The 22,729-nt window shown below is 37.2% G+C and overlaps 1 protein-coding gene across 1 annotated transcript in view; it reads left to right on the forward strand.

The window, feature by feature from the left end:
- The window catches only part of FGF14 (fibroblast growth factor 14), a 675,946-nt gene that overhangs the window by 217,207 nt on the left and 436,010 nt on the right, over window positions 1-22,729 (forward strand). The window lies entirely within an intron of this gene.

A 22,729-nucleotide genomic window follows, 5' to 3' on the forward strand; every position in this document is an offset into this window, starting at 1 on the left:
GTCCGCTAGATCTTAAATTTTAGTATTTCCATTTTAAAAATTTTTCTGAGGAGGCTTTTGATAAATAAGATATTCACTCTTAAAAAAAAAAAACATCACGTGTGGTCTTCTCGTGCTGTTGTTTACGTCTGCCGACATCTGCAAATTGTCAGGCTTGTTGTGAGTTGCAACGACGCCCTCGAGATGTAGCAGAGACTCCTACGTTCTCTGAATATCATTAGTGGAAGTGAAGTCCGATTCATCAAAGAAAACGCTGACAAAACAGTCTGGTTGAAAAAATAATTGTCTCAGATGAGACTTAGGAGATCTGCATTTCGAATGGCTTTGTCTTACACATTATTCCATAGTTCACGGCGAGTTGCCTACTCACTGGCGCCCTTCTCTAGGCTTTTCGTTTTTCTAATGTACACTCTAGAAATAAGGATTTTTCCCTCAAGGTCTTGAAAAAATTTGTATTCAAGTATTTTTTGAGCATCTTTCAGAGTATATCACACTGTGCTAGAACCTGAGACAGATAATGATATCAACAAAAAATATTGCTCTGGTTTGGCAATCTAAAATGTAGTGGAAGAAGCAAGAAGACATATGTAATGAATCAGTTAAGCAACTGTCATGATCCTTAACCTCGTTAGAGCATTTTATAGTTTTCAAAGCTATTATGCATGTGTGTACAAAATTATTTGTATATATAAGCATATATAAGTGTGAATAATTAAGTCTATGAACCCAGCCTAGAAAAAGTGCTACATACCTCCTTGCTGAGTATCATGGCAGTCACCTTCATAGTACTCCCCTTGGGAAGCTCTGTACTGATACCAGCACCTAGTCTACCCTTCAAAACAATTTTATAACTCTTTTTCTGGAATGGTCATCGGATCTGTTGATGAGGGCTGACAATGAAGATCACCATGGCCAAGGGGAGCACTTCGAAGGTGACATCGTGATAGTCGGCCATGAGATAGGTAGGACTCTTTCTAGGATGAGTTCACAAACTTAAGTGTCAGACCTTGTATGATGACAGTTCACATGTACGTAGGTATACTCGTGTGTGTGTATGTGTGTATTCACAATTCTATTCATCTCTATATCAGTAATGGGAAGCAGATAGTAATGATTTCACATCATAGGTGAAAACACTGAGTCTACATAATGTTTTGTAAAATTTAAAATAAACAGGATTTTAGCACAGGTCTCTAGATTCTAAGCCTGGTGGTCTATTAACGGCATAAATTCTTTTCTAAAACTTCAAAGTGCAATATAAACAGTCAATGCTGTGAAAAGTCTGCATGGAGAAAGTGGGGCTTGAGGACAGTCTGGGGCGGGGCAGAAAGGGGGATCATGAATGGAGGGGAAGCACCTGCTAAGGTCTCCTGTGGCACGTTGAGAAAGAGGAAGAAAAAAACCCTTACTCAAAGTTTTAAAATGGAAATAGATTTAGAGTTTCTGTGCCTGGGTTCTAAATGTGGAGGGTGTGTGAACGTGGCTGGTTTGGTTTGTTCCTGAAGGACTGTTTCTATTATGAAGGACTGGATTACATGAGTGAATATGACGGTGTGAAGCCCTTTAGGAAGATTAGGGTAAAGATTCCTGTGGCATGGGTCACAGGGTGGAGTCAGGGAGATGGATTACAGCATGTTTGTACCCTCCAGTCACAAAATGCCGTTAGGGAAATACGAAAAAAAGGAGGTTGGATAGAAAGACTGTTTTGAGGAACTTAATAATGAATTTATCTAGTTTAGTATTAGGGATTGGGATTATAGCTCTACCATTAACTAGCTTTGCCACCTGAACAAGTTGTTTACTCTCATCAAGTCATGAGTACCTGCTTCATTGGGTTGTTCTGAAGATGGATTAAGTAGTCCATATAAAGCTAATCTTAATTCAGTTCCTAACATTTAGAAAACACCTGTGAAATGTTAGTTCTTTATCCCAACTCTTCTTAGAGGTACAGTGGCAGAGGAGAGATTTTTAAAACATAATATACTGTATGAAAGTTCTTTTTTCTTTTTTTATTATTATTTTATTGTTTGGGATTCACTGAGGGCATGAAGAATTAGGTTACATCGATTGCATTTGTTAAAGTCCCTCATATAAGTGTGTCCTGCCCCCTAGAGGTGCATCGTATGCTGTGAACCCCCATCTGCCTCCTTCCTCTCTCCCCACTTGCTCATTCCCTTACCCTCCTGGTATTAGCTCATCCGCTGCCTTCATATTAGAATAGAGTACACTGGATTCTTGCTTCTCCATTCTTGTGATGCTTTACTAAGAAGAATATGTTCCACTTCCGTCCAGGGTAACACAAAAGATGTGAAGTCTCCATCTTTTTTAGTGGCTGAATAGTATTCCATGGTGCACATAGACCACAGTTTGTTAATCCACTCCTGGGTTGGGGGGCATTTAGGTTGTTCCCACATTTTGGTGATTGTCAATTGAGCTCTAAACAGTCTAGTGCAAATGTCCTTATGATAAAAGGTTTTTTTTTTTCTTCTGGGTAGATGCCTAGTAATGGGATTGCAGGAACAAATGGGAGATTTAATTTGAGTTCTTTGAGGATCCTCCGTAATTCCTTCCAAAAGGGTTGTATTCGTCCGTAGTCCCTCCAGCAGTGTAAAAGCGTTCCCTTCTCTCCACATCCACACCAGCATGTGCAGCTTTGAGACCTTGTGATGTGGGCCATTCTCACTGGGTTAGGTGATACCTCAGGGTGGTTTTGATTTGTATTTCTCTGATGATTAGAGACAATGAGCATTTTTGCATGTTTGTTAGCCATTTGTCTGTCTTCTTTAGAGAAGGTTCTATTATCTCTCTAGGCCAGTGATCTATGGGATTGTTGGTTTTATTTATTTATTTTTTTAATTTGAGTTCGCTATAGACCCTTAGAAGTAAAATGCTCTATTAACTAGACTGTCTCAAGTAAAGAGCAACCAATACCAGCCTTCTCTGTGGACAAGGCTTGTTTTGGTTTGGACGGACAATTTCCAGCTTGATATACTAGTAGTGACTCATGATAAAGATAATAAAACTGAGAGCCACCTACATATCTTTTTAAACCGTAAAAGATACGTAGTGGTGGGATAATAGCATTTCATGTTCTGAGCCAGTGCTCTGTCTGTTTCAGGACATTTATTGCCATTGTAACATTTAGATAGAAGACGCTAATCTGGGACTTCGCTGAGGCAGCCTTAGTTTTAGTGTGTGGCAAAGAGTGAGGCGTGAGCCCCTTCTGTTTGCTCACTGAACTTAAACATTTAAGCTCCATGGAAGGGCTCAGGACGCCTGTGAGCTGTGACATGTTACCACATGGGGAAGGCAGTGAACAAGGGTGGGGAGTCTCCACTCATCCCACACGTTGGTGTTTTAAAGATTCTTTAAATGATTTGATTAATCATATCACTTTGACAGGCTTTCAGTATTTAAACTACAGTCAATTGCAAGTGCAACATTAAAGTGTCCAAAAGGATATAAAATTTGTCAGGTGGAAGAGAAATTTTCTCTGGTCCTTAGAAGGGAAGAATGAAATTACCACGCCCCTGTTTCCCACTCAGAAGTGTGCCCTGTCTAATTTTAGCATGAATTGCCTGGCTGCGCTCTACAGTTCCCTCTCATGACTTCTTCTAAGGCAATTTTAAGAATAGGCAGCTGCCAATTGAATATAATTTTGGTGAAAGCAGAAAGGCCATATGCCTAAAACGTCCGCTTTTTGAATCATGAACAGTGGATGGATCATCGCTCTAGAAGGCTACTAAAACAATTCGTGTGTTAAAAAGAAAAACTCGATTCAATTCAGGGGACGAGGGAGAATGGAGTGGGAGAGGACAGGAGAAGAGGGAGGGGGCCTGGTGTGCTCCCTCCTGATGGGCACAATGTGAGGGTGTATGGCACACCTCCTGGGTGCAGGACACAACTACAACGGGGACTTTATGTAACAAATGCAAACATTGTAACCTAATTGTTTATCCCCTCATATTCATCTGAAATACACCAAACAAACAATAATAGAAAATTCACGTGTTATACTTCATAGTGGTTTGTCCTAGAATCAGAGCGTTGGGGGGACGCTTTGCATACTGTTGTGGTCTAACTTCCTTGTCCAATTGGGACACTAGACCTTCAACCTCAAGAGATTGTGTTTTTTTCACTGGAAGTGAGCTTGAGAATCAGGAGACAACTCTGAGTCAGGGTGGGTGGATGAAGAAGGAAAGTGGGAGAGGAGGAAAGAGTTGGCGCTGGATAAAGAGAGGACTATGGCTAGAGAATGGGAGGAGGAAACTTTATATCGCTGTGATTTCTGAGGCCGCTTCTATTAAGATACCTCGCTTCAGATTGTTGCTTGTTCTCTCTTTCGAGGTTTCCCATTGATAAAAGGCCACTGAACGTCGGGAGTGGGCTGCTGTGGGCCAGGAGGCTTTTCTGTCCTTTGATTCTGACAACCCTCACATAATTTCGCAATGACTTAAACCACTTTAGATGGGCTACAGACTATTTCATACCACTTTTTATCACAGTATATTTTGTTTCTATCTACCTATGTGTGTTATGCTGTGTGTGTATGTATAATTATATATAAATAGGTATCATTTGTCTTATATATAATTATATATTTATGTGTAAATTTATAAATCTGTTTTATTTATTTATTCATTGTAAAAGGAAATGAGGAATTTATTTCCCATGGAAGGGAACCTAAAATTGTGGAATTTTAAGGGAGCAAGAGAGCCCCACTAGTTTACTCCTTTTACAGATAAAGAAACTGAAGGCTAGGAAAATAGAGTGACTTGGCCATGGTCTCAGGAAAAGACATGGGTCTGCTGAGAACTCGTGATGCTCTATCCCAGTGAGGACACTCTCCCATACATCCCAGTGTCCAGGGAGTAGCTTTTGGCTACTGGTGAGGGGGGTGAGGCTGTGGATCCTGAAAACAAATGTGCCCTCCACCTGATTCTGAAATGTTCTACCCTGTACTTTGATTTGATGTCCACTATAGAACAATCAAAAAGAGAAATGTTAAGAAGGCTTAGCTTAGAAACTGCATAATAAAAATTTAATAGGAAAACCAAATGAGCTTTATTTGCTACCAAATGTGGATGATAACAGTTCTTCCCATGGAACACACACAACTGTGATCTCAAGAAACTGTCCTCAGAGATGCCACTCACAGAAACAGGTCTTTCCTCTCTCATTCATCTCCTAATCATTGATATCAATGTTTGAGATTGATCATTGAGATCAAGTTTCCACCTTGCTTGGTTTCTCTGTAAGGGCAGGAGCAGCACAGTCTGTGCTCAGATGTGGACTCTTCAAAGATAAATCCCTGGTAGTCATCATGTTACTCTCTGCTGGTGGTTTGTCTTTGAAAAGAGGCTTTGGAAAGGGTGCTGGTCAGGAAACAGAAGATGTTGGACAAAGGGTACAAAGTTTCAGTGAGACAGGAGGAAGAAGCTTTAGTAATCTTTTGCACAGAATTGTGACTAGAATAAATAATGATCCCTTGCATATTTCAAATTGCTAAAAGAGTAGATTTTAAATGTTTTCACCCACAAAAAATTTGGAAGTATGTGAGATGATGGATTTGTTAATGGGCCTGATCTAATCATTCCATGTTGTAAACATACATCAAAACATCACGCTATACCCTAAAATTATATGCAATTATTATTTGTCAATTAATAATAAAATTGAAGGGCGGCGCCTGTGGCTCAGGGAGTAGGGTGCCGGCTCCATATACCGAGGGTGTAGAGTGCTGGCCCCATATACTCCATATACCCGGCCAAACTGCAAACAAAAAATAGCTGGGCGTTGTGGCAGGCACCTGTAGTCCCAGCTACTTGGGAGGCTGAGGCAAGAGAATCGCCTAAGCCCAAGAGCTGGAGGTTGCTGTGAGCTGTGATGCCACAGCACTCTACTGAGGGCGGCAAAATGAAACTCTATCTCAAATAATAATAATAATAATCATGATAAAATTGAATTTAAGGAATAAACCACTGCCTTTTCCTTTAGTAGCAGCTGTTTGTTGGATGTCCTCCACTGCTGGCCACCTGAGAACCCTGCTGTTTGGATAATATTGCTGTGGAGGAAGTTATTTTGTTTTCTTCCCTAAGGATTTTTGCTTGAATCCAAATTTCTTTACAATTGACTCATTCCTTTCTCCTGCCCTCTGCTCACTTCTGTTAACTGTTCTGGGAAAAACAGCAAATGAATTTAACATTTGCAGCCAGTGGCTTGAGGCCAGAAGACAAGGAGGCTTAATATGATATGGCTAGCTTTGTTTCAAATTAGAATTGGAACCAGTAATGTCTTAATGCTCTTGTCTAGACAATTGTCACGGCTGTAAATTATCATCATGATAGCCATCAAATGGTTTCTAATGTCTTTACCCACGCATTATTTGCCAATCCTACAAACTTTTTGAGCATGCTGTTTAGTTTATCCTAATTAATCTATTAAGAGATGCCATCTATATCCTGCTTCCTCTCTCCAGAGTGACATTTGTGAATTCAATTCCTTGCTTGTTGCTTATGTTACTCTGTAATCTCACTACTGATCTAATTCTACTTTCTGCCTGCAACAAATTTAATCAGAGAGATCATCGAAATGTGATAGATGTTCTCCTTTTTGTGTTGGTATTGAGCCCCTTAACTGGTTAACTGCCATCTATGTAAACTTTGTTCAGGGAAGGGATGGTAAGACATTGCCCAGGCTACTAATAATGGTGTTCAACAATGAATGTTGTTCAGAATGTTTAGAAAATAGGCCTCTAAAGGCTTGTCTAAAAAGCATGTAAGATCTGACAATTAAGTTTGCAAACTTGCCATGGTGTGCTTACATCAGCAGCACTGTACAAACAACTGAGTAAGGTTTCATAACCTGGGTACATCGGTGTCTCACAGTTGGGTTCATGTCAGTGCGTGGTGATGTCTTGCTGAGTGGTGTTCGTAATTGTTGTTGCGTGTTTTGTGTGCCATCACAAGAATGTTGGAGCTTGAGTTAGAGCAACAAACAGACATTAAATTACTCTTAAACTTGGCAAGAGTGGAAGTGAAATCAGGGATATGTTAGTCCAAGTTTATGGGGATAATGCCATGAAAAAAATAGCAGTGTAAAAAGGGATGAAACATTTTATGAGCGGAAAGAAAGCATCACTAATGAATAGAGTTCAGGGTAGCCAGTAATGAGAAGAACTGACAAAAATGTTGCAAAAATTCATTGAATTGGGCATCAAAATTGTAGCTGACTGTGAGAAGCATAAAAGACCATGTGAAGAGCAATATAGAAATGGGAAAATCGTAACTAAAAATCTTGGCATGAGAAACATGTGGCTCTTGCATCACAACAATGCACCAGCTCACACGGCACTGTCAGTGAGGGGCTTTTTAGCCAGTAAACAAATAACTGTATTGAAACACCCTCATCACTCACCTGATCTGACCCCAGTAACTTTTTTCTTTACTTGAAGATAACGGAAATGTTGACAGAAATATTGTTTTGATGACATTCAAGACATTGTAATGTGTACAACAGCTCTGATGGCCATTCCAGAAAAAGAGTTCCAAAATTGCATTTAAAGGTGGACTAGACTCTGTCATTGGTGCTTCCCAAAAGGAGTACTTCAAAAGTGACCATAGTGATATTCAGCAATGAGGTGTATAGCACTTTTTCTAGGGTGTGTTCGCGAACTTAATTGTCAGACCTCTGTATATGCGTGGTCTTTAAATCAATCTGAGTGAGAGACCATTTCACCTTAGAACATGTGGGTTAGCTAATTGTGTAATTACAAGCTTAGGTGATATCTATGCTGCCTTTGCCCAGCTCTTGAGTGTGTATGCAGGAGAGGAAAGCAGCCTCAGGTAGTAAGGAGGGCGAACAGAAGCCAAAAAACAAAGTCAGGAAAATGTCTGAAATCCTGGTTGCAGTACTTCAGTTTCTGTAAATATTTATTTATGAGGAACGTTCTTGTTGTTTCTGGAATGTTCTTCTTGTTTCTGGGAAACTTGTAATCAGCCTTAGTGTAGCTCTCTCTCAAAGCACCTTAGGCACAGCTATTTCCATTACAGATTTCTTTTACTGGATGACTATTATTTGTCTACTTTTCTGTTTATACCAGTAAAATATAATCCCAATAGTAGGGACATCATTACTGCTTATGCCCAAGGAACTGAAAGACCTAAAATTGAATCCTGTTGGCTGCTTCTTTTCCTAGTTGGGTCACTTCAGCAGTGTTCTTTGCTCCCTAGGACTAATGTTCTTCACCTGAAAATCAGGGATAATAATATTATTTGTTTCATAGGATGTTGTATAGTAAAGGTTAACTGATCTTAGCTGTCATCATCATTACAATCATCATCATCATATTTATACCCCTATTGCCATTATAAAACATCATTTTTTCAACAAAACATTATTTTAATTTTTCCTCCTAATAATCAAGTTTTCTGTTCCTCACAATGTTTTTTTCTTTAATTTATATACCACGAAATCTACCCTCTCAAAGTGCACAATTCAGTGACATTTGCTGTAACACAAAGTTGTGCAAACATCTTCACTATCTAATTCTAGAACATTTTTGTTACATCGTGAAGGAAACCCTTCTTCCCAACCTCTGCTCATTCCCCTGTACCCAAGTCTTTATTAGCCATAAATCTGCTTTCTATCTAAATTTGCCTAAATCATGCAAACTGTGTCCTCCTTTTGTATTAACAGCTTTTTACATGTATTTTGTGATATGTGCTTTTTTTGTTCACTTAGCATGTTTTTTTCAAGGTTCATCCACTTTGTGGCATGTGTAAGAATTTCTTCCCTTTTTATGGCTGAATAATATTCTGTTGTGTGAAGATACTGCTTTGTTTAACTATTCATCAAGTGATGAACACTTGGATTCTCCCCATAGTTTGTCTGTTATGAATTATGCTACTACATTTATGTACTAGTTTTTGCACAATGCATGTCTTTAATTATCTTGGGTGTAAACCTAGGAGTAGAATCGTGGACTCTGATGTGGCAACTGTATGTTAAACTTTTAGAAAAATTGCCAAACTGTTTTCCAAATTGGATGCCCGTCTTATATTCCCTACCATCAGTGTACAAGGATTCAAATTTCTTCATATCCTCACCAAAAGTTGTTATTTTCTGCCATCCTAGCAGTGTATTGTGATATCTCACAGTGGTTTAGGTTTGTCTTTCCTTAACGCCTAATGATGCTAGCATCTTTTCATGTGCTTACTGGTCACTTCTAAATCTTGCTTGCAGAAATGTCTATTTAAATCCTTTGCCCATTTTTTATTGGTATTATTTGCCTTTTTATTATTATATTGTAAGATTTTTAAAATCTATTTTTGATATAAGACCATTGCATATGTATAATGTACAAATATTTTCTCCTATCCCATGAGAGAGATGTCTTTTTACTTTTAGGATGTAAGTGAAACATACAAAAATGTTAATTTTGATGAAGTTCAACTTAACCTATTTATTTTCTCTTATTGCTGGTGCTCTTGTCATATCTAAGACATCATTGCCCAATCCAAGGTCATGAAGAATTACCTCAATGATTCTGTGGCTCAGCGGGTAGGGCGCCGGCCCCACATGCCGAGGGTGGTGGGTTCAAACCCGGCCCCGGCCAAACTGCAACAACAAAAAAAAATAGCCGGGTGTTGTGGCGGGCGCCTGTAATCCCAGCTACTTGGGAGGCTGAGGCAAGAGAATCGCCTAAGCCTAGGAGTTGGAGGTTGCTGTGAGCTGTGTGACGCCACGGCACTCTACCAAGGGCGATGAAGTGAGACTCTGTCTCTACAAAAAAAAAAAAAAAAAAAAAAAAAAGAATTTTATAGTTTTGACTCTTACATGTGAGTTTTCATGTATTTTGAGTTAATTTCTTATATGGGGGTCCAACTTCATTATTTTGCAAATGGTTGTTCAGTTATCTAAAGGCCATGCATTGAATAAAGTTTATGCACCAACTTGTCTTGGCACCCTTGTTGAAAATCAATGGACAGTACATGTTATGGTTTATTTTCAGACTCTCAATTCTATTTTATTGATCTATATATCTGTCCTTGTTTTGGTACCACATTATCATGATTATTTTAGCAGTTAATGTTGAAACCAGGAGGTCGTGTTCTCTAACTTTGTGGTTTTTAAGATTGCATTTATGATTTTGGGTTCCTGGCATTTCCATATGAATTCTAGGATTAGCTTATCAATTTATACAAGGAAACATTCTTAGATTTTGATAGAGGTTGTATTGAATCTGTAGATTGTTTTAGGGAATATTGCTATCTGAACACTATTATGTTATCTGATTCTTGAAAGTAATGTGTATTTTCATTTATTTAGATCTTCTTTAATTTTTTTCAATGATGTTTTGTAAATTTATCATACCTGTCTTACCCTTCTTTTACTAAATATATTCCTAACAACTTTGTTTCTGATGCTAGTTTAAATTGCCTTTTTTAAATTTCAATTTTGTAGTGTGCATTGCTGTTGGGTGGAAATACAATTAATTTAAAATATAAATCTTGTATCCTATAATCTTGCAGAGCTAGTTTATTAATTTTATTGGATTTTTAGTGGATTGCTTGTGATTTTCTATATATAAGATCATGTCATCTGTGAATAGAAATACAGTAGTTTTCCTGTAGTCCCAGCTGCTCGGGAGGCTGAGGCAAGAGAATCTCATAAGCCCAAGAGTTAGAGGTTGCTGTGAGCCGTGTGACGCCATGGCACTCTACCCGAGGGCGGTACAGTGAGACTCTGTCTCTACAAAAAAAAAAAAAAAAAGAAATACGGTAGTTTTACTTCTTCCTTTTTAATGTGGATGCCTTTTATTTATTTTTTTCTTGACTGCTTGCTCTGGCTACAACTTCTAGTACAATGTTGAATAGAAGATGTAAGAATGGATATCCTTGTCTTATTTTTTATCATGGAGGTTGGGGATCTAATCTTTCACCATTAAGTATGATGTTAGCTGTGGGTTTTCCACAAATACCCTTTATGAGGTTGAGGAAGTTTCTTTCTATTCCTGATTCATTGAATATTTTTAATCATTAAAGGACATTAGATTTTGTTGAAGTATTTACCTGTTTATTGAGATTATCCTTTTTTTGCATCATTTATTCTATCAATATGGCATAGTATATTGTTTTTAAATGCTGAGATAATTTTGTATTCCTGAGATAAATCCAACTTGTTCATACTGTATAGTCCTTTTTATATGGTACTGGATTCTGTTTGATAACATTGTGTTAAGGAGATATGCCAATATGTATTTATAAAGTTATTTAGTCTTTTTGTTCTTGTGATGTGTTTTTCTTGTTTTGGTGTCAGAATAACACTGACCTCATAGAATGACCTCACAGATGACATGATCTCATATATAGAAAATCACAAGCAATCCACTAAAAATCCAATAAAATTAATAAACTAGCTCTGCAAGATTATAGGATACAAGATTCATAGAATGAGTGTTCTATTATCTTTTTTTGTTTTCTGTTTTGTTGAAGTGTTTGTGAAGGATTGTGTTACTCTATCTTTAAACATTTGGTAGCATTTACTAGGGAAATCATTTGGGCTTGGGCGAGTGTTTTTGATTATTAACAACTCAATCTTCCTATTTGTTATGTGTATATTCACATTTCCATTTCTTGAGTCAGTTTCAGTAATTTGTGTCTTTCTAGGATTTGCCGTTTAATCTAGGTTCATAATATTTTAACATGCAATTGTTCATAGTGTTCCTTTATAGTCCTTTTTATTTCTATAAGGTTGGTAGCATTGCTCCATCTTTCACTAGTGATTTTAGTAGTTTGAGTCTTCATTTTTTTGTACAGTCTAATGATTTTTCAAAGAACCAATTTCTGTTTTTGTTGAGGTTCTCTATTTTTTCTACTTTCTATTTTATTTATTTCAGCTCTAGTCTTTGTTATTTCTTTCTTTCGAATTGATTAGGGTTTAGTTTGTTCTTCTTTTCCTCAGGTAGAAGGATAGGTTTTTGATCCGAGGTCTTCTTTTTAGTAAAAGGCAAAATATTTATATGGTCTAAAGAGAAACCAGATTATGACTCTTCTTTTTAGTATAGGCATTTAAAGACATAAATTTTAATCTAAGCATTTGTTCGGCTATATTTCCTACATTTGGGGTATGTTTTGTCTTTACTTTTGATCATCTCAATTATTTCCTAATTTTCCTTGTATTTTCATACCAGAAATGTAGGTTATTTAGAAATATGTTTTTAAATATTTCCAAACTTCTAAATCTCCCAAATTCATTCATTCTTTTATTAATTTCTGTTGTCACTCCATTATGGTCAGAGAATATGCTTCATATGAAGTCAATCCTGTTAACTTTATCAATAATTGTTTTATGGCCTAATTGGTCCATTCTAGAATAAATTTCATGTGCACTTGAGAAGAATTTGTGTTCTGATGTTATTAGGAGAACTATTGTATGTGTATCTGTTGGATCTAGCTCTTTTGTAGTGTTTTTAAAGTCTTTTATTTTCTTGATGCTCTCTTGACAAGTTGTTATAGCCATTATGGGAAAAGGAGTATTGAGGTCTCCAGCTATTATTGTTGACTTGCCTATTTTTCCTTTCAATTTCGTCAGATTTTGCTTTGCGTACTTTGAGCTCTGTTGTTAACTGCGTCTGTGTCTGTAACTATTATGTCTTCTTGGTGGTTTGGCACTTTTATCCTTTTGAAATGTCCTTCTTTGTCTTCACTGGTATTTCAACATGGGGTCTTTGGGAAATAACTAAGTTTAGACGAGATCATGTAAATGGAACCCCCATGATGGAATTAGAGTCCAGACAGAAGAGACACCAGAGAGCTTGTTCTTCTCTCCATATGCATCACCAAGGAAAGACTAATTGAGCTCATAGGGGAAATATGGCCATCTACAAGTAAGGAAGAAAGCCCTCATCAACACCTAACTCTGGTGGCACCCTGATCTCAGAATTTTTCCCTCCATAAGTGTGAGAAAATAAATTTCTATTGCTTAAACCACCTAGTCTAAGGTACTTTGTTTTGGCAACCCAAGAAGACTAGGACAGATTTTGGTACCAAGAAGTGGGGTGTTGAAGTGACAGATACCTGAAAATGTGGAAGTGGCTTTGGAATTAGTCAACAGATAAAGATGGATAGAAAACTTTTGAGGCACATGCCAGAGAAAGCTAAGATTGCTATGAAGGAATTGTGAAAGGCAGTTGTGGTGAGGGTTCACAAAGAAAAAAGGGAAATAAAGAGAAATCTTTCATCTTCTTAGGGAGTTCATAAATAATCATGGAGAGAATGTTGATAGAAATACGGATTTTAAAGGCTATTCTGGTGAGAGTTTGGATGGAAATAAGGAACTGGTTATTGGAAACTATAGGAAAGATGATCCTTACTATAAAGTGGCACAGACCCATCTTAACAGTGTGTTTTAGAATTTTTGGGGAAGGTAGAATTTGAGAGCAATAAAATAAATTAGCTAAGTATTCTAAGCAAAGTGTTGAAGCAGTGGCTTGGTTCCTCCTGACTATTTATGGTAAAATGTGAGAGGACAGAGATGGGTTGAAGAAAGAATTATTAAGTGAAAAGGAATCCGAGTTGAAGATTTGGAAAATATGTGACATATCCATATTACAAAAATATGCAGAAACTTGTTGCAAAGAGAACACTAGGGTATGGCTGAGGCTGAATAATCATTTGATAAAGAGATCATGATCGCTTCTCAGCCTTTTGGCTAAGATCAAGTGATAAAGAGATCATGAGTATGACTCATGGACTTAATCAGCCATCTCAGAAGAGGCCAAGAGTAGAGAACAATTATACCAACAATGACAGTGCCAGTTTGAACAATAGAGAAAAGAAAAAATGAGATGCGATAAAGAAAAGCTATCAGACTTCTTAAATCTTACAGGACCAGATCATAGGGCTGTTTGGCTGTGAACTTACACTTTCCTTCAAGAAAAAGGAATAATGATCTCAAAGGCACTTTAGAGGTCACCAGGGTGCCTCCTTTGAGTCTAGGGTGGGATCATTGTCTCAGCATCAACAGGCCAGAGGACCTTAATTAAAGCTTTGGGGGCCAGGGCCTCCTGGAGACTTGGGAAGAGAGCTATTCTTGAGCTATAGGAAATGATGGAATTTGCCTTACTTGATTTTGGACTTTCTTGGAACCTGTCTCTCCTTTCTTCTCTATTTCTTCCTTTTAGAACATTAAGGGCTATCTCATGCATAGCCCACTATTGTATTTTGAAAGCACACAACTTGCCTGGTTTTACAAATTTATAGCTGGAGAGGAATTTTGCCTCAGCATGCATTTTACCTAGATAATATTACCTAGTTAATATTTACATGAGACTTTGGACTTTAGAATTGATGCTGAAATGAGTTATGACTTTTGAGGCTGGTATGATGGAATAAATATATTTTGCACATGAGAAGGACATTAATTTTAGGAGTCTGGGGTAGAATGTTAAAGACTGAATATTTGTAACTGCCTAGAATTTAGATGTTGAACTTGCAAGCTCCAATATGATGGTCTTTGGTGATGAGACCTTTGGGTTAAATTAAAGTGAGCTGAGATCATGTAAATGGGGCCCTCATGATGGGCTTAGAGCTCCCACAAGAAGTGACACTAGAGAGCTAGTCCGTCTCTCTCTCTCCATGACCCATATGAGCATGCAATGAGAAGGTGGCTGTCCATAAGCCAGAAGAAAAGGTTTCATAAGAGAATAACCATCTTGGACTATTCTAGCCTCCAAAACTGGGAGAAAACACATTTTTGTTGTTTTAAGTCATCCAGTCTATGGTATTTTTTTATGGTGGTCTGAGCATACTAAGACCCTATAGAGAGCTCATTTAACATATTTTCCTTTTAAGTTTTTTGGTTAGGTTCTTTCTTCCCCCAGATTTTTTAGCTGTCTCAGGCAGCTAGAATGTTTAGCAGTTACCACTAATTGTTTTTGAAAAATGTCCTAGAGAAATGTTGTTTACAGAGAGTGATCTCTGAGTTAGGTCAAAAAAAGACAATCCCTACTAGTAAAGGTTTCCAGGAAACTATCAGGCAGATACAACAGTAACAATAACCAGGAATGGTACTTTTGAGGAGCTTCAAACCTACTTTTTACCCTCCATTTGCTCGTAGGCTGTTGGTTAATGGGTATGGCTTTCATATTTGTAAACTTGTTGGTTTTCAGAGCTATTGTGAAGCTGGAAAGAGAGGATGGGAATATAACAGGTAAAAAACACTACAAAGCTCACTGAGATTCAGCTGTTTTTCTTCAACAAACAGTTTTTGAATACCTCTGTTGGTTAATTTCTAGAGTTCTTCAAAAATTGATTTTGGTAATATTGCTGGTGTTCTCATGGCCATTATAGATGAGTAGCTATTTGGAGGTCTTTATTCCAGGACTCCTGCAAAACTTCTGTAACAGGAGGGATAGCCTGAAAAAGGATAAATTTCTTTTCTGCCTCTCTAAAACCTCTGCCACTCTTTTGGGGGAATTAAACACTGCATCCTGCCTCAGGCCAGTGGTCAGGAGGGGAAGTGGAATGTCCTTTGGTCTTAGTACCACAGGAGATAGCTCAAGGGAATTGTCTAGACAGTGTTCAAAGGGATTGTCTTAGCCAAAGATTGGATGCATCAGAACTACCAAAATAAAGTGAAGCTGAAAACATCCCCTTTAAAAGTTCTGTATTTCTGCTGAGAGGCAGGACCTTGGTATTTTAAGATGGAAATGTGCCAACCTCCTCATTCACCAGCAAATTAATAAACTTCTCTTTTCTTCTCCTCAAACCATCTGTCCTTGTTCTACTGATATGAGAACAAGTATCAAACTTTCAGTAACACTCCCCCACCAAATTAATTTTTGATGAGTATATTAATTTGTGGTTGTCTTTTTAACATTGGTTTTATCCTTGTCTAATAGTGAGATTGAATTTGGAGCTGATCCTGCTCTCAGACTCAGGGTTGCCCCCCCCCCAGCTGTGCTGAGCCAGCATTCTTACCCTCAACACCATTGAAATTTTGGGTCCAGTAATTCTGTGTTGTGAGGGGCTGTCCTATGTGTTGTAGGATCTTTAACAACATCCTTGGATTCCATCAACTACATGGTAGTAACATTCCCATAGTTGAATTAACCAAAAGTTGCCCAGGCATTGCCAAGTATTTCCTACAAGGCATGAAAATAGCTGTTCTAACTACATTAATAAACTCTTTTAGACTCCAAGATTGATTTAGGTAAGCAGAGCTTATGTTCAAAGGCAGTAACAATCCCTCAATCACAGTTATTGATTCAGGAATGGAGGTGCAACCAATTTAAAACAAGTAATATGAAGGAAGGTTGCTGGAAAGGTCTGGAGGAAATGTTTCTTTTCTTCTCCTTGGTTGGGCTGTGTGAGGATGTGATATCCATTGAGTAGCCATCCTCAGTATGAAGCAGAAGTGGCCCTTAATGTGTGCCTGGCACACAACAGATATTTAGAGTTGTTACACCTTAGACTGGGTTTATGGCATGACCTTGGCTCTTCCTGAGGCCTATTTTAGCCAAATTCTTTGAACTTCAAGGTGTCTCTAGTAAGAGAGTCTTCCTTCATAACCATAATATCTCTTTCACAATTAGTTCCTCCTTTTCACATCACTGCAGTTGCCTAATTTCCATTTTACCCCTTAAGTCTTAATTGGTTAATGGCAATTCTTTTCATGAAATGTTCTCTCTGGTTTTAACCTCTCTCCATTTCACCTGCCTGGTTATTTTCTCAAAGCTTACCTCTGATTTTGGCACTACCCTGTTCAAGAAGTTTCAAACTTTCCTTGCCATCCACTCACTAAACCCTATATCTCAGTCTGATTTTTCAGTTTGACTAAAACCAACTTTTCAAATTCACCAGCCTCTACTTTTTCTTTATGATGAAAATGCTCATCATCTTGGAACAGATTCTATATTTTCTGTCTCTGTTCATTTTCTTGTGCTGTTTCTGGCACTGATATTGAAAAGTAACAATTATAATGAAAATAGGTGTCCTTTATTTAGTTCTATTGCTATGTCAGATACTGTGCTTTCTCTCCTATAATTCTCCAAATCAAAAATAAGGGAAAATACTTGTTAGGAACTTCTATTTAGCCTTCTTGCATAAAGGAGGATATTGTAGCTTAGAGATGTAAAATAATTTTCCAGGCTCATGCAGTGAACTGGAAAAAAGTGAAACTTAAACTTAGATCTTTCCGGTTATCCATGTTCTTGATCTTAGCCACAATATTGTATTACTTTCACTTTGCTGGTCTTTGTTCTCTCTCTCTGCCACTATTCTCTGCCACTATTTTGATCTGTGGTAGCCTAAATTTATATGTTCATCCATAACATGTCTTCTATTTCAGCCTGTTAATTCAGAAACAATTTGTGCCTCTTTATCTCTCATTGACACCAACACAATTCTTGACATATTATGATAAGTTGGTCAATATGTTTTAAATAAAGGAGATGGATGGATGAATGTCGGAGCTCAGGTATTTGGTTCTTTTATTTCATGAGTGATGTAAAGAGAAAAATAAAAAGTGCATAGTACTTTGCAGAAAATAGATAAAATACACACTTGTTAAATGAATGGCTAAAAATTCAGTAAATCCACTTCTTGGGGATCTATTGTCTGTTTTGCTTCCCTGATACAGACCATAGTTATGTATTTAACAGAAAAATATCAAAGCATCTACCAAAATAAATGTGTTATGTGTACTAATTTCTGTGTTACAGGAAGCGAGCCTGGGGGTTTATTTGTTCTATAGTTGGCAAAGAAAAAGGGCCCGGTTTTGAATGCTTGCAGGTGCAGTTAATATTTCTAGCTACAGAACTGTCTGTAACTACAGTTTTCCTTCCACAGAGGGGCTGGTTGCATGGGCTGTCAGTCTGAAAACAAATCTGTTTCAATGATGTCTGTTTTGTCTGTCCCCCAATGTGCATAGTGGTTAAGAATACATGAGGATAGGACACTAAGGTGGAAAAGAGAGGAGAAGAAGCAGTAAAGAGAAGATAAAGGATGGAGACTAAATTAATTGATTACATTAAACCCAGAGCTCTCATCCCAGGAAAGTTGGTGCTGATGCTGTTGGGCTGAGGCAGCAACCTAAGTCAATTAGGCAGATCTGGCTGGATTCTGTGACCCCACAAGTTCTATTCAAAGCAAGAATTCTGTGATTCTCTGTCACAATTTTTAAAAGAAAAATTTTTAGACATAGGGTTATGACATCAATACCAGCATTACTCCAACAGGAGCGGATCAGTATTATCCCTGTGCCTGTGTGTTCTTCAAGAAAATGATCCATTTTATTATTACATTTGATTGTAGCCAAAAAGTGTAACAAGTGGATATGTATGTCTGGGTTATCTGAGGCCCCTAAAGCAATCTGGTCATGTAATTTCAGTACTACATTTTTTTATTGGATTAGAATGAGGCAGTGGTATTTATAATATCTATCCTAGGTAATGGGAAAAGACTAGATCTGTCCTCCACATGTAACTCAGGCATTGCTATGCATCCTCCACATGCATCCTGGATGTGTAACTCAGGCGTGGGTCTGTATGTATTTCCCATGTGTACTATGGATAGCTTGGGAATATGTCTGAGTGTGCACCACACATGTAACTCAGACATTCCTGTGTGTCTCCCATACGCATCCTGTATGTGTAACTCAGGCGTGGGTCTGTGTTCCATATGTGTACTCTGATGTCTGCTGACTGCGTTTCGTACGTTCACTGCACGCATATTTCAGGAACACGCCTGCATACACACTACACTCACACCTCACGCATTGCTTTTGTGTTCCCTATGTGCACTACACAAATGACTCAAACATGTACCATGCCGTGAACATTTCATAAGAGCTGGAAAACAGAAAAATGTTAAGAACATTGTGTTAATAGGCATGTCCTACTTCGCAGAGACTGGTAATTTGCTTTCCGTGAAACAGTGGGGTGTTTCTTCTCAGTGTTATTTATTTTCACATCATTTTATTTAGTTTTGTTTGCTTTTAACTTATGAATGCTTTTTAGTTGTAAAAGAACCATAAAATAGGGATGGCACATTACAGCTTGGCACTGAGAAGACATTTTTCCTTTAAAAGAGATTTTTACATTACTAAGTTTGAAAAGAACACCATGCCATTCTATTTGGAAGTGCATGTAAATTATGATCTGATGACCCCAATAAGCTATTTTAGAGGAAATAATATTTCTGTTACCCAGAGAAATACCGAGCTTGTAAATGGCAGTATTCCGTTTACTATTACAGTAGCTGCTATCTCTCTGTTTTTATAAACTATCAGCTTTAGTTATTGAATCATACTTTCTTTTACCTGGAAAAAACTCATATTGTGTTAAGATGGTAAATTCTTAAGGCTATATTCAAAGGAATGTATCCAGGCTATAAACTTTTTTCCAGAGTGAGTTACCAATTTTTTTTATTATTATTAAATCATAGCCATGTACATTAATGCGATCATGGGGCACCATACACTGGTTTTATAGACCATTTGACATATTTTCATCATACTGGTTAACATAGCCTTCCTGGTATTTTCTTAGTTATTGTGTTAAGACATTTATATTCTACATTTGCTAAGTTTCACATGTACCCTTGTAAGATGCACCACAGGTATAATCCCACCAATCACCAATCACCCTCCCTCCACCCATCCTCCCCTCTCCCTCCCCTCCCTCTACCCCTTAGCCCTATTCTTAGGTTATAACTGGGTTATAGCTTTCATGTGAAAGCCATAAATTAGTTTCATAGTAGGGCTGAGTATATTGGATACTTTTTCTTCCATTCTTGAGATACTTTACTAAGAATATGTTCCAGCTCCATCCATGTAAACATGAAAGAGGTAAAGTTTCCATAAATTTATTAAATTTAATTTTTAAGTAAATTATTAAATTTTCTTTAAATATTTTCTTTATTTGAATAAATGCAGCATGGTAATAGAGTAAAGAAGCTCTATCAAAATCTTTTTTCCCTTCTTTTTTGGTGTTACAGGTTAAAATGATAATTTCACACCATTGAACTCATTTCTACACATATCATCTCATATTATCATAGTAATGATGTAAAGATGGTATCAGCTTAATTCATCACATGACAAATATATAGGCCAAAGCATCTGTAAATTGTCCCTATCATAAATTTTGTGGATCCAACTCCAAATACAGGTGTTTTGGCATCAAAACTAGGGGTTCTTTCACTATACCATGTGGTTTCTCAAAATGAAATTTAAACTAATTTTCTGATAGATGTGAAATTATCTAGGAAAGGTGCAATATTAACTTATATGGAATATATCTTTAAAAGATAAATTTTTCATTCATATCTGATATTGTTTATTATTATGATGATGATGGATTATATATTTATTCCTGCTAACTATCAGGAAGAATTTGGGTAAAATACAGTACTATAAGACAGATCATTTAATGTGGATTAAAATACAGAAGTAAGTAATTTGGTAAAATACAGTACTGTAAGACAGATCTTTTAATATGGATTAAACTACAGAAGTGAGTTAAAAGGTTTTGGCTGAATAGCAAAACCTTAGCATAAAATTTTTGCTCTCAACTTCCTGGAAGAGGAAAAGTTAAGAGCAAAAGTTTAATAGTATAATGAAATACAGGGTTTGATAAAGAGAGCTTTATCTTTCCTTAATTCCAAGAAATTTATTAGAGGTAAAAAAAAACAAACAAAAAAAAAAAAGAAGCATCTCAGAAGACAGCATAGAGCTAGGTATATTCTAGAGCTTTGATTCTGTTATCTAACAATACAATTAGCATACATCTGTAAAGTAAAAGTGAAAAATGTTACATTATATGGCATATAATTTGAGGAGAGATTTAGAACATTTCTCCTCTTAGAAATGGTTCACTCTTCAAGAATCTATGTCATCATCCCTAACTTCTATTTCCACTGTTTCATGACCTTTCAGAAAGTTAACATAGTATAAATATAGTTATTTTCCCCTGAAACGTTTTCTTACTTTTCTTCTCATGAACATAAGGCCTCAGAACCATAAAGGAAAATACATGAAAATAGTTCCCTTTTCACAATGTGTCTTGGATAAAGCTGGGGGCATCACCATACCAGATTTTAGGCTGTACTACAAAGCCATAGTGGTCAAGACAGCATGGTACTGGCACAAAAACAGAGACATCGACACTTGGAATCGAATAGAAAACCAGGAAATGAAACTAACATCTTACAACCACCTAACCTTTGATAAACCAAACAAGAACATACCTTGGGGGAAAGACTCCCTATTCAATAATGGTGTTGGGAGAACTGGATATCTACATGTAAAAGACTGAAACTGGACCCACACCTTTCTCCACTCACAAAAATTGATTCAAGATGGATAACGGACTTAAATTTAAGGTATGAAACAATAAAAATCCTCAAAGAAAGCATAGGAAAAACACTGGAAGATATTGGCCTAGGGAAAGACTTCATGAAGACGACTGCCATGGCAATTGCAACAACAAAAATAAATAAATGGGGCTTCATTAAACTGAAAAGCTTCTGTACAGCTAAGGAGACAATAACCAAAGCAAAGAGACAACCTACACAATGGGAAAGGATATTTGCATATTTTCAATCAGACAAAAGCTTGATAACTAGGATCTATAGAGAACTCAAATTAATCCACATGAAAAAAGCCAACAATCCCATATATCAATGGGCAAGAGTCAAGAATAGAACCTTTTCTAAAGAAGACAGATAAATGGATAACAAACATATGAAAAAATGTTCATCATCTCTATCTATTAGAGAAATGCAAATCAAAACCACCCTGAGATACCATCTAACCCCAGTGAGAATGGCCACATCACAAAATCTCACAACTGAAGATGCTGGCGTGGATGTGGAGAGAAGGGAACACTTTTACACTGCTGGTGGGACTGCAAACTAGTACAACCTTTCTGGAAGGAAATATGGAGAAACCTCAAAGCACTCAAGCTAGACCTCCCATTTGATCCTGCAATCCCATTACTGGGCATCTACCCAGAAGGAAAAAAATCCTTTTATCATAAGGACACTTGTAGTAAACTGTTTATTGCAGCTCAATTTACAATCGCCGAAATGTGGAAACAGCCTAAATGCCCACCAGCCCAGGAATGGATTAACAAGCTGTGGTATATGTACACCATGGAATACTATTCAGCCATTAAAAAAAATGGAGACTTTACATCCTTCGTATTAACCTGGATGGATGTGGAAGACATTATTCTTAGTAAAGCATCACAAGAATGGAGAAGCATGAATCCTATGTACTCAATTTTGATATGAGGACAATTAATGACAATTCAGGTCATGGTGGGGGGTGAGGAACGGGAGAGTAGAGAGACGGAAGGAGGGAGGGGGGTGGCAACTTGGCGTGTGCCACACCTTCTGGGGGCAAGACATGATTGCAAGAGGGACTTACCTAACAAATGCAATCAGTGTAACCTGGCTTATTGTACCCTCAATGAATCCCCAACAATAAAGAAAAAAAAGAAAGAAAGAAAAGAAAATAGTTCCTTTTTATCTTTTGTTTTTTCTTATTATGATAACTATTTTAGCTTTATATTCTTTCTGAGCATAAAGGTGATGCATGTGCTTTGTGGGGAATTTAAAAAAATATAAAGAATCAGGAAATGTTTGTTCACAATTCCAGCAATAATAATTTCTGGGTGCATTTTGTTCAATAAATTTTAGCTTATGTGAGAACATATGCTTTC

The sequence above is a fragment of the Nycticebus coucang genome, chromosome 15, assembly GCF_027406575.1.
Source record: "Nycticebus coucang isolate mNycCou1 chromosome 15, mNycCou1.pri, whole genome shotgun sequence".
Taxonomy (NCBI): domain Eukaryota; kingdom Metazoa; phylum Chordata; class Mammalia; order Primates; family Lorisidae; genus Nycticebus; species Nycticebus coucang.